Below are 12,737 nucleotides of genomic sequence, written 5' to 3'. Positions count from 1 at the left end.
ATAATCCAGACACAGAATTTTCACTCTTCACAAAAATTAACTTAAAATTGATCACATACCTAAATGTAAAACATGAAACTATAAAACTTCCAGAAGATAACAAAAGAAAATCTAGATGATCCTATGTTTGACTCTTTAGATACAAGATGAAAGGAATAATCCATGCAAGAAAGAATTGACAAGCTGGAATTTACTAAAATTAAAATTTTGTTCTTTGCAAAAGACACTGTGAAAAGAATAAAAAGGCAAGCCACAGACTGGGAGAAAATATTTGCAAGACATTAATCTAATAAGGGACTATTATCCAAAATAGAGGAGTAGGTGTGGTGGCTCAAGCCTGTAATCCTAGCACTCTGGGAGGCATGCAGATTGCCTGAGCTCATGAGTTCAAGACTGGCCTGAGCAAGGGCAAGACCCCTTCTCTAAAAACTGGCTGCGATTGTGGTGGGTGCCTGTAATCCCAGCTACTTGGGAGGCTGAGACAAAGCCCAAGAGTTTGAGGCTGCTGTGAGCTATGTTGCCCCAGCACTCTACTGAGGGCAATAAAGTGAGACTCTGTCTCAAAAAAAAAAAAAAAAATAGAAAAAGAAATCTTAATACTCAAAAATACTAAGAATTATGATGTAGAAAATTTTTTCCAGAAAATTAGTTTCATTTTCTTAATATTCTGAATTCAAAATAATTGCAGTGTTTAGGAGGAAAGACAGTAGAAATGCTCAGTAAACAATATCATGTGTGAACTTTCTAAATGGATAATAGGGCATGGACTAATTGCTGCTATCTTGAAATGTGCACAGGTACACTTAATTTTGTTGTTGGTTTTATTTTGTTTTGGGTTTTTTTTTGGTTTTTCCCATTCAGGAATACATCATTGTGGTCTGTACTACAGGAACCAAATGTCATGCATTATACATGTGTATAAAGTACATAAAATATATCTAAATATGCATAACGTGGGGAGGGTAATATTGTCTGTGAAATAATGTAAGAAGCTTTTCACTTAAAAAAAAAAATTGTATTACTTTCACTTAGCACTAGACACCAGGTCAAAAATTTTCTTTTTTCTTTTTTTTTTTGTAGAGACAGAGTTTCACTTTATTGCCCTTGGTAGAGTGCCGTGGCATCACACAGCTCACAGCAACCTCCAACTCCTGGGCTTAGGTGATTCTCCTGCCTCAGCCTCTCGAATAGCTGGGACTACAGGTGCCCGCTACAACGCCCAGCTATTTTTTTTGTTGCAGTTTGGCCGGGGCCAGGTTTGAACCCACCACCCTCGGTATATGGGGTCAGCGCCCTGCTCACTGAGCCACAGGCGCCGCCCAAAAATTTTCTAATAAATTTCAACAATTAATTCATAGAGATGTTAGCAAGCGTTGAAGTTACTGTACTTTATTTATGCTGAATTTTGATTAATGCCAAATTTGTTTTTAGTCATAATCATTGATAACTTGGAAATAAATAATTACACAATGGCGTTTGGCAGTTCATTATTCCAATAGGTGAGAATTCGGTGGGTTGAGGGAGAATGGTGGTGTTAAGCTGATTATAACAGTTACTGAAATCAAATATTTATTTGTTACATTATTTCATTTGTATTTTAGGTTTCCTTTCGCATTCTTTTTATATGCTTTCTGACATTGTGTATTTTTTAAGATAATAGAAATAATTTAAAGATTGGAGCTGTGGTGGATGATTATCTACTAAGTTTGAAAATGTAATATTTTGATAATACTGTACTATAACTGTCGCACAAATGCTTTTCTAATGTTTTAACTTTGAGACTAGCAGTTGCTGCTTCATACATAAGTTACTGCAATAAAGGAAGTGGATTCATAAAAAGAAAAAAACCTCAAAAATAAGAAAGCAACCTAACTAAAAATGCCTTAATAGACATCTCGCCAAAGCCAAATAAGTATGTGAAGAGGCTCCACATCATATGTCATCAGGAAAATGCAAATTAAAACAGCAATGAAGTACCACTATACATTTATTAGAATGGCAAAATTTAGAACACTGACAATACCAGCGCAGTGGTATTGCAGTCTGGGAGACAGTTCGGCAGTGTCTTATAAAACTGAACATATTCTTACCATAAGGTATCATGTAGCAATCACGCTTCTTGGTATTTACCCAACAGAATTGAAAACTCATGTCCATACAAAAACTTGCACAGAGATGCTATAGCAACTTTATTCACAATTGCCAAAACTTGTGAGAAACCGAGATGTCCTTCAGTAGGTGAATGGATAAACTGTGGTATATGCAGATGAGGTAATATTTATTCAGTGCTAAAGAGAAATGAGCCATCAAGCCATGAGAAAACAGGGAGGGAAAGATGCATATTACCCTGTTTCCCCGAAAATAAGACAGCGTCTTATTTTCAGGTGTGCTCCCAAAGACGCGCTAGGTCTTATTTTCAGGGGACGTCTTATCTTTCCTGTAAGTAGGTCTTATTTTTGGAGGATGTCTTATTTTCTAGGAAACAGGGTAGTAAGTGAAAAAAGCCAGTCTGAAAAGGCTGCATGCTAAAGGATTTCAACTATATGATATTCAAGAAAAGGTATAACTATGGAGACAGTAAGAAGATCACTGGCTGCCAGATTTAGAGGGGAGAGAAGAATAGGTGAAGCGCAGAGGATTTTCAAAGTGGTGGAACTATTCTGTGTGATACTATAATGGAGATACGTGTCAACATCTTTCCAAACCCATAGAAGGTACAGCCAAGAGGAAACTCCAGTGTAAACTGTGGACTTGGGGTCATTGCAGGTTCATCAGTTATAACATACTTATCATTGTGTTGTGGGGGGTGGTATTAACGGGGGCAGCTGTGCGTGTGATGCCATGGCACTCTATGATGCCACGGCACTCTACTGAGGGTACTCTACCATGGAAACAGGTGGGATATGTGGTATCCTTGTACCTTCCAGCCAGTTTTGCTGCTCTAAACAATTAAGTCTAAAAAATGAAAAAGCAAGGTAGGGGGACAAAATGTGTATAGCATAAAAGTATTTTCTTACCTAGTTCTAAAACAAATAGAGTTGAAAACCTACTAAAGAAACAATTAATTTTTTTAAAAAAGTAGAACAATAACTATCAACTTTCGGGATGTTAGAAGATACATTCCTGTTCCTTTCGGCCGGAGACGCCATCTTCCAGTAATTCACCAAAATGACAAACACAAAGGGAAAGAGGAGAGGCACCAATACATGTCCTCTAGGCCTTTTAGAGAACATGCAGTTGTTCCTTTGGCCACATATATGCGAATCTACAAGAAAGGTGATGTTGTAGACATCAAGGGAATGGGTTCTGTTCAAAAAGGCATGCCACACAAATGTTACCATGGCAAAACTGGAAGAGTCTACAGTGTTACCCAGCATGCTGTTGGCATTATTGTAAACAAACAAGTTAAGGGCAAGATCCTCGTGAAGAGGATTAATGTTCATATTGAGCATATTAAGCACTCTAAGAGCCGGATAGCTTCCTGAAACGTGTGAAGGAAAATGATCAGAAAAAGAAGGAAGCCAAAGAGAAAGGTACCTGGGTTCAACTGAAGCACCAGCCTGCACCACCCAGAGAAGCCCACTTTGTGAGAACTAATGGAAAGGAGCCTGAGCTCCTGGAACCCATTCCCTATGAATTCATGGCATAATAAGCATATAACATAGCACACAGGGGTACCAATGGACCCATGTTTTTAGATGCAAGAACCTATTTATTCCCCATGAGCTCATGGCATAATATGTGTACAGCATAGCACACAGAATAACCAATAGTCCCCATGTAACAGTGATACAAGGTGCTGGTATTATTTCCTATGAATTCAAAAGTCAATCAACACTTTGTCACATTCAATGGCAAGGTGCCTCCCTGAGCTACTGGAACCTCTTGCTATGAATTCATGGCATGGTAGATACAAATAATAGCATAAAAATGTTTCTTATTCATTCACTAAAAGTGTATTTTTTTCCCCCAAAGAAGTATTAAAGCAAATTTTAATGTGTCCTAAAAAAAAAAAAAAGATACATTCCTTGCTTCATCATGTTATTTAAAGTGAACTGGCTGAATTCTTCTATTGAAAATAGCTTTTAGGCGAGTGCAGTAGCTCACGCCTGTAAATCTAGCACTCCGTGAGGCCGAGACAGGAAGATCACTTGAGTTCGGAGAGTTTGAGACCACCTTGAACAAGAGTGAGACCCTGTCTTTAGTAAAAACAGAAAAATTAGCTGGGTGTTGTGGTGCACACCTGTAATCCCCACTACTAGGGTAATCCCCACTACTCGGGAGGCTGAGGCAAAAGGATCGCTTGTGCCCAAGAGTTTGAGGTTGCTGTGAGCTACGATGCCATGGCACTCTACTCAGGGTGACAGAATAAAATTCTGTCTCAAAAAAAAAAAAGAAAAGAAAACAGTCTTTAAGCAAAGTTAAAAAAGAAAACCAATATTCTACACTCCCTTGCCTAGCAAAGACACGCTAAGAACTAAACTATTTGATTAGTCTAAAAGTTAGAAAGCTTAAGATTTTTTATGCCCCTGTAGATACAAAATAAGCAGATGTTAAATGCAGGTTGCAATGACTGTTATGTATGTCTGAGAACTTGGAAGATAATGACTAAGCCTGGGAAAGGGTCAGACAAAGGTAATTGTTTGCCCCAGTCCTGAGAGATAAGAGAATCTTTATGGCTGCTGGAGGGATGTGGACTCAGCTGCGGTTGTCTAGGCACTAGAGGAAAAAGCATTGGTAAACCAGACATTCTATAATAGTGCACGGGGCAGGCACTTCTATTAATATATTAATGACATAATGTATGTTTCACCCGCAGGATCCCAGGTGTTCTGTGCAGGTGTGTGCACCTGTGGAGGAGGAAGTGGAACAAACTTAAACTGGTTTCTGTTGATCACATGAGGGAGCCTGGGACAATTGAAGAACTCCCCGCACCAGATTTGTCCATAAGAATAAGCAAGTAAGAATACCACAGATACCCATTTTTCCCCCAGCTAAAAGCAATGATGATAAATTCTCTCCTCAAAATAACAATTCTTTTATGAAGCAGTAATTTTCAAAATTATATTGAATTAAAAACAGACAAATTGGGGAGTCGTCTGCTGCTCAGTGAGTAGGGCGCCGGCCCCATATACCGGAGGTGGTGGGTTCAAACCCAGCCCCAGCCAAAAACTGAAAACAAACAAACAAAAAAACACACAAATTGATCGGTGGAATAGAATAGATTTTATAGAGGTAAATGTAAACAATGGTAACAAATCAAGATAAGACAAACCAGCAATCACAAAAAAAAAAAAAAGACAAACCAGCAATAATATTTAAAAAATATAAAGTGATGAAAATTGTAACAGTCTGGAGAAGAATTAGCACCCAGCATGCATTATCATAAACTCCAGGTGAGCCAAATTAGGTTAAAATGTTTATTGTTGGAAATTTCTTTTTATTTTTCTCAAAGTATCAGTTTCCCTTACCCTAATATGCCACCACCACCACCACCCCCCCACTGGAATTTCTTAGTGTGAAGTGAAATTTCTTTTCCCTGACTAATGTATAATGTTGGTAGGAAGGTAAATTTCTGTTACCATCTCCCACTTGGAGGCTGAAGGGAATTCAGCTTTCCTCTCCCTACTGGGACAGCCAGTGGGTGGGCCCTTGACCTGAGCTCAGCCAACCCAGGGGTCATTCCTAGTACTTTGATTCTTAAACTGATATAAGGACAAGAGCGGACAGTGATTTGTCAGTGGCATCCAATTACGAAGCAGCAGCTGTCCTTTCCATTTGTTGGTTCTCTGGAGCTCCTTGGTCCTTTCCCACTCTCAAGCATGTTCCCTCAGACTCATAGCAATCATTTGCTTATATTAGCCAGAGCGGGATTATTATTACAGGTGTGTATCCCTTATCCGAAAAGTGGCTTGGGACCAGAAGTGTTTTCGATTTGAAATATTTGCATTGTATACTTATGGTTTAAAATCTCTAATCTGGAAATCTGAAGTGCAAAATATTGCAGTGAGCATTTCCTTTGAGCATCATTTCGGTGCTCAAGAAGTTGTGGATTTTGGCACATTTTGGATTTCCGATTAGGGACACTCAACCCTTCAACCTGTACGTTCAGATGAAGACTGTAATCACAAAGAAATAGCTGAGGAGGCAGAGGGAATATGGGATGGCTGGTGGTGCCACAGTTCACCTTGGAATATCTTCTCTACAAGGAGAGCGCTCTGATGATGGTCTGATGGTTGATTTCTTCCTCCTGCCTCTTCCCACGGGAGGAGTATTCTTCCCTAGCCCTTTGGTGACTTGACTGACCAAGAGAATGTAAGTTGATATGATAGGATCATGTCTGAGCAAAAGCTTTAAGTATAATTAGGCAAATTTGCTTCCAAAACATATTCTGTACTTTATCCACTCTATTCCATCCTACCAACACTATACAAATCCATGATAATCTTTCTCAGCTACTCCGATAAACTTTTGACATATCCCCGGGCTTTCAGTTGTGTACCTTTGAAAATTTCTCTTCACACAACTGTCAGTGATGTCAAACCCCACCCTGTAAGGCCACAGACGAGCCTTCAACGGCTCCCCGCCCACCAGATGGCATTTGAAAGCCACCCCGACTTGGCTTCTGCCTACTTCCTCAGCCTCATCCCTTGGCATTGCCAGCTTCCCACTTTGTGTTTACAACACTAAACTACCTAAAGCTTCCTGAACACCCTTCTATGCCTGTATCCATTCTGTTCCTTGGTCTAGCCTGCCTTCCTCTCTCTCCTATCATTTTTTAAAAGAAAGATGGGATCTCACTTTCTCACTCAGGCTGGAATGCAGTGATATGAGCATAGCTCACTGCAGCCTTGAACTCCTGGGCTCAAGCGATCCTCCTGCCTCAGCCTCCTGAGTAGCTGGGACTGACTACAGGCACAAACCGCCATACCCCGCATCTCTCCGAATTTCTCTCCAAATAACTTCTGCTCAGCTCAATATAAGGTCTGACAATCAAGTTTGTGAAGCTGCCACCATGTGCTAATTTGGCAGCACTGTACGAACAGCTCGGCAGGGTTTCCTAACTGTGGTTCAATGTCTCACGTCGTGTTCACACTGGTGGTGTGCTCAGTGGCATTCGTTACTGGTGCTGAGGTTTTTGTGTGCCATCATGAGAATGTCAGAGTTTGAATTAGAGGATTGAACGAGCATTAAATTTCTTGTTAAATTTGGCAAGAGTGGAAGTGAAATAAGGAACGTATTAGTTCAATTTTATGGGGATATTGCCATGAAGAAAACAGCAGTGTACAAATGGGTTAAATTTTTTTCTGAGGGGAAAGAAAGTTATCACTGATGAAGAGGTGTCAGGACTGCCAATAGTGAACAGAACTGTTGAAAATGCTGCAAGAATTTGCCAAATTGGGTGTCAAAATCATAGGCTGACTGTGAGAAGCACAGCAGACCAAGAACATTGATAGAGAAACGGTTAGGAAAATCTTAACTGAGAAGCTTGGCATGAGAAAAGTGTGGTTCTTACATCCCTGCAATGCATCCCCTCACACAGCACTGTCTGTGAGGGAATGTTTTTTTTTTTTGCAGTTTATGGCCAGGGCTGGGTTTGAACCCACCACCTCCAGCCTATGGGGCTGGCGCCCTACTCCTTTGAGCCACAGGCGCTGCCCACTGAGGGAATTTTTAGCCAGTAAACAAGTAACTATATTGAACACATTCCCTACCCACCTGATATGGCCCCCAGTGACCTGTTTTTTTTAACCTGAAGATAAAAGAAATATTAAAAGGAAGACATTTTGATGACATTCAAGACATCAAGTGTAATATGATGACAGTTCTGACGGCCATTCCAGAAAGCATTCCAAAATTGCTGTGAAGGGTGGACGACACACTGGTGTCAGTGCACAGCTTCCCAAGGGGAGTACGTTGAAGACCACAGTGATATTCAGCGACGAGGTATACAGCACTTTTTCTAGGATGAGTTCAGGAACCTAATTGTCAGATCTTATATCAGTGCTTCCAGAAAATCTTCCCTAGTACTTCCTAGGTATACGTTTTCCCTGTACTTCCTTGGTGCCTGCACACATCCTGGGCACTTCCCACATTGTATTTAAATAACGTATTCCCTCTCTCTTCCTCTTCCAATGGATCTCTGTCTCCTGGAGGGCAGGAACTGTATCTTATTCAGCTTTCTGTTCTGAGAATCTAGCAGAATGTCTGGTACACAGTAGATGTTCAGCACACATTTGTGGGGCTGAAATAGACCAAATTAAACATTAATATAAGAAAACTCCTAGTCATCACAAAGCCTTCTGCTACTATTCTTACAAAGCCGATGGCATTATAAATTGGTTCTTCTGGAAAACAATACAGCAACATGTAACAAAAACTATGAAGATGTTCATTCTCCTTCTTTTGACATTTCCTCCTTTCTCCTCACAGAAATAATCCAAAGGAGAAAAATGTACACAGATATCCTGGCAACTGTAGTTGTAGTAGTGAAAACACCTGGAAGCGATCCAAGTGTCTAATAGGGAAATGACTAAGCAAACAATGGGATTATTATAGAGCTATTAAAAAAATGACAAAGGTGAGGATTATGTCAACATGGCAAAGTGTGTATCTGTAGGAACGTTAAGTGGAAAAAAGAACATAGATTAGTGTTTAAACACTAGTGTTTAAGGACATGTGTGTATGTTAACAAAGATTAAAGGCCAATTGTTCTCTGGGTTTTTTTTTCCTCCACAGTTCCATGAATTTATGACAATAATAGTTGAGATTCTACACAGCATAGCTATACCAGAAGTTTTCTGGAGTCTAAGTTATACAGGATTGTATATACCAGGGAATAATTTAATGCTAAATTTTTTTTTTTTTTTGAGACAAAGTCTCAAGCTATTGCCCTGGGTAGAGTGCTGTGATGTCATAGCTCAGAGCAACCACAAACTCTTGGGCTCAAGTGGTCCTCTTGCCTTAGTTTTTCTATTTTTAGTAGAGACGGGGGTCTCACTTTTGCTCAGGCTGGTCTTGAACTCCTGAGCTCAAGCAATCCACCCGCCTTGGCCTCCAAGAGTTCTAGAATTAATGCTAAATTCTTATAAAATTATTATGAAAATAATAATTGGCCTCCCAGAGTTCTAGAATTAATGCTAAATTCTTATAAAATTATTATGAAAATAATAATTGGCCTCCCAGAGTTCTAGAATTAATGCTAAATTCTTATAAAATTATTATGAAAATAATAATTCAAGTTCTTCAAGTCAACAAAACATGTGCCATTAGTTAAATTCAATAGGTAAATATGAGAGCTGAATTATGTAGAGAACTTACATTCTCATAAAATTCATAAAAATAATGGGCAAAAATCCTCAAGTAAAGATGTATTGCTATTATAATTTTCTTTTGGTGAATGTGCTTATTAGAACAGATTACAAAAGAAAGTCTGGAAGACGTTTGGACTAAACCTCACATTCACAAATTGTCTCATTTTGACATTTTTGATATCAAAATGACATATAGTGTCACCAAGATATACTGACAAGGATTAAAAGGAAAAAATAATCATCATCTAACTCTTAACTTTTGTTACTTTACCACTGTAGTGCACAGTGGTATTTAATATTTTTATAAATCTGTGATTATATTATGAATACCAAAATATTAAAATTATAAGATATTATTACATTGCAATTAAAATAAATAAACCATGCTTTTTTATAGTCTGTTTTAGAATTTATTTTTTTTTGTAGAGACCGAGTCTCACTGGCCCTCGATAGTGCCGTGGCCTCACACAGCTCACAGCAACCTCCAACTCCTGGGCTAAGTAGAGTGCTGTGGCCTCACACAGCTCACAGCAACCTCCAACTCCTGGGCTAAGCGATTCTCTTGCCTCAGCCTCCCGAGTAGCTGGGACCACAGGCGCCCGCCACAATGCCCGGCTATTTTTTGGTTGCAGTTTGGCCAGGGCCGGGTTTGAACCCATCACCCTCGGTATATGGGGCCGGCACCTTACCGACTGAGCCACAGATGCCGCCCTAGAATTTATTTTTTAAAATTCACCAAGAGCCTCAAAAAGCAAAGGTTGCACAGTCCTCTGGGAGGCCCTGGGCGTAAACATCACATTATCTTTAAAATGTAAGAGTTTTAAGTAGAGGCCCAAAACCAATGGACTGTTAATAACTTAGTTATGTTGTATAAACATAACTAACATATTCCTGTCTATTACCCTGTTGCTTCTGCTGCAATGTAACCAGTGGTCAGAAAATTACCCCAGCTTCTAGGCCAGTGGTTCACAAATGCAGCTGCAGGTCAGAATCATCAGCGTTTTCTCAGACCCAGGTCCAGGTCTGCTGAATTAGACTCTCTAAGGCTGGGGTTTGGAGTCTTGTGCTTAAAAAACTCCCAACCTGGGAGAAGTGCCTGTGGCTCAAAGGAGTAGGGTGCCGGTCCCCTGTGCTGGAGGTGGCAGGTTCTAAGCCCAGCCCTGCACAAAAACTGCAAAAAAAAAAAAATTCTCAACCTTTCTGCTCTGAATTTCCATACAATCTTAGGACTCACAATTCAAGCTAGTACTGTGTCCTACAGTTCACCTGCATCGAGAGTTAATATATCTGGGTCAAGCACTGTGGCTCTTGCCTGTAATCCCAGCACTTTGGAAGGCCAATATGGGAACATCAGTTTTGGCTAGGAGTTTATGACTAGCCTGGGCAACATGGTGAGACAGCCTCCCCATTTCTATAACAATTTTACAAAATTAGCCAGGTATGGTGGCACATACCTAAATGCCTAAAGTGCCAGCTATTTGGGAGTCTGAGGCAGGAAGATGGCTTGAGCCCAGGAATCCAAGGCTGCAGTGAGCTATGATTGTGCCCCTGCACTCCGGCCTGGGTGACAGAGACCTGTCTCAAAATACATAAATAAATAAATAAATAAATAAATAACCCCTCCAAAAAACAACAGTGTAACAGATCTGAAGGCTAGTATGCTAGGGGAGGACTGACCACCATTTTCAATGTAGTCTCTCTGGGGTGATGTGTTACAAGTGTCCAACAATTTAGCAAAGAAGTTTGAGGATGCAATCCCCCAAATTTGGGGTGATAGATTGGGGAGGATGGCCTACATCAACTTTTGGCCAAAATACCTTCAATTTTTCCCTCGATTTCTAATTGTGCCTTACTATATGAAATAAACAATTGCCAAATTAAAAGTGTTAAGTACAATTATCAGGGTTTTTTGTTTGTTTGTTTGTTTTTGTTTTTGAGACAGTCTCACTTTATTGCCCTCAGTAGAGTGCTATAGTGTCACAGCTCACAGCAACCTCAAACTCCTGGGCTCAAGCAATTCTCCTGCCTGAGCCTCCCAAGTAGCTGGGACTACAAGTGCCCACCAGAATGCCTGGCTATTTTTTGATTATAGTTGTCATTGCTGTTTGGCAGCCCCAGGCTGGGTTCGAACCCGCTAGCTCTGGTGTACATGGCTGGCGCCCTAGCTGCTGAGCTACAGGAGCTGAGCCAGATTGTCAGTTCTTATAAATAATGTGAAGTACTAAGTTTTTATGGGCAGTAAAACTTCAACTAGCCCAAACTGTCAAATAACTCAATTTTTGTCCTCCATAAAGGGGGGAAAATATGAAGAAAATATGTTTTCAACACAGAAAGAAACAAATCAGGCTGAGGTCAGTACACATGCTGTCCATTCTCCCATACCTCTAGTTTTTCATACTACTTCTGTACTATGTACTGATGCTTTGAACAAGACTCCCAGCAAAATTCCTCATCCATAAAATAAAAATTTAATGTGTTCCTCTAAACCCCAAGCACACAGGAGGATGTCCAGGGAACTCAGAGGAGCATGTTAAACCAAAGAATCAGGGTAGGATCCCTCCTGTGCACCTCCCCAATTCACCCTGGCTCACAGCCCATTTAGACTGACTATGTCTCTGGAGACAGAAGAAAGTATTCTTCCCCTTAACCTCAAAAATGCAGGTAGCTGCTGAAGATATCTTGACTGAGGTTATATTTGTCCTTTGAAGAGCTGTAACCAGAATATTTGGATATGGACCAAATTCAGAATAATCAAAATTTCAAGAGGCCTGTAGCTGTGAATAGTATCAAATGATGTTGTGTTGATAAAAACAAAGTATAGTTATGAAGGTGGGGATTTCATCATTAATAATCCAGATTGATATGGCTGTTAAAGATTTCCAAAGGAACCAAAGCATTGAGGCAATCATCATTTAAGTGAGAAATCAATATGGGCTTCCTTATCTGAAGCTGAAAGTGCTAGACAAGGAACTCTATGTTAGTACCCGGGGCCCTGTGATAGGGGTGACTCTCCAGGCTGATTTCTACACCCCCCCCCACTACCTTAGAGATATCTACCCTCCTTGTGATCTGTTCTGTGTCAGGTCCACAGTTGATACACCTGTTTTTCCCTTCTGAATTACCAGAATAATTGCCCTTCAGCCCACGCTTCACTAACACATAGATAGAATCTGTTCATTTATCTATCACATGGGCTCCAACTGCTGCTTCAAATGAAAACCCGGAAAGTCAAATCCCTGCTGCTATTGAAAGTGTATATAATTAGCTCTCTACACAGCCTGACCTCATTGATTTTTCTGACGCATTTGGCCTGCAGCGTGCCCTTTCTGAGACCTCAAGCATCTCCAGAGCTGTAGATGCCCAAAGCTGCACACAGCACTTCCTATGGGTGTGTCCCTGCATTTTTAAGGCTGCCTAGTGCCT

This window comes from Nycticebus coucang, chromosome 12 (genome assembly GCF_027406575.1).
Source record: "Nycticebus coucang isolate mNycCou1 chromosome 12, mNycCou1.pri, whole genome shotgun sequence".
Taxonomy (NCBI): Eukaryota; Metazoa; Chordata; class Mammalia; order Primates; family Lorisidae; genus Nycticebus; species Nycticebus coucang.
The sequence above is the reverse complement of the archived record's forward strand: the minus strand, read 5'-3'. Positions refer to the sequence as shown.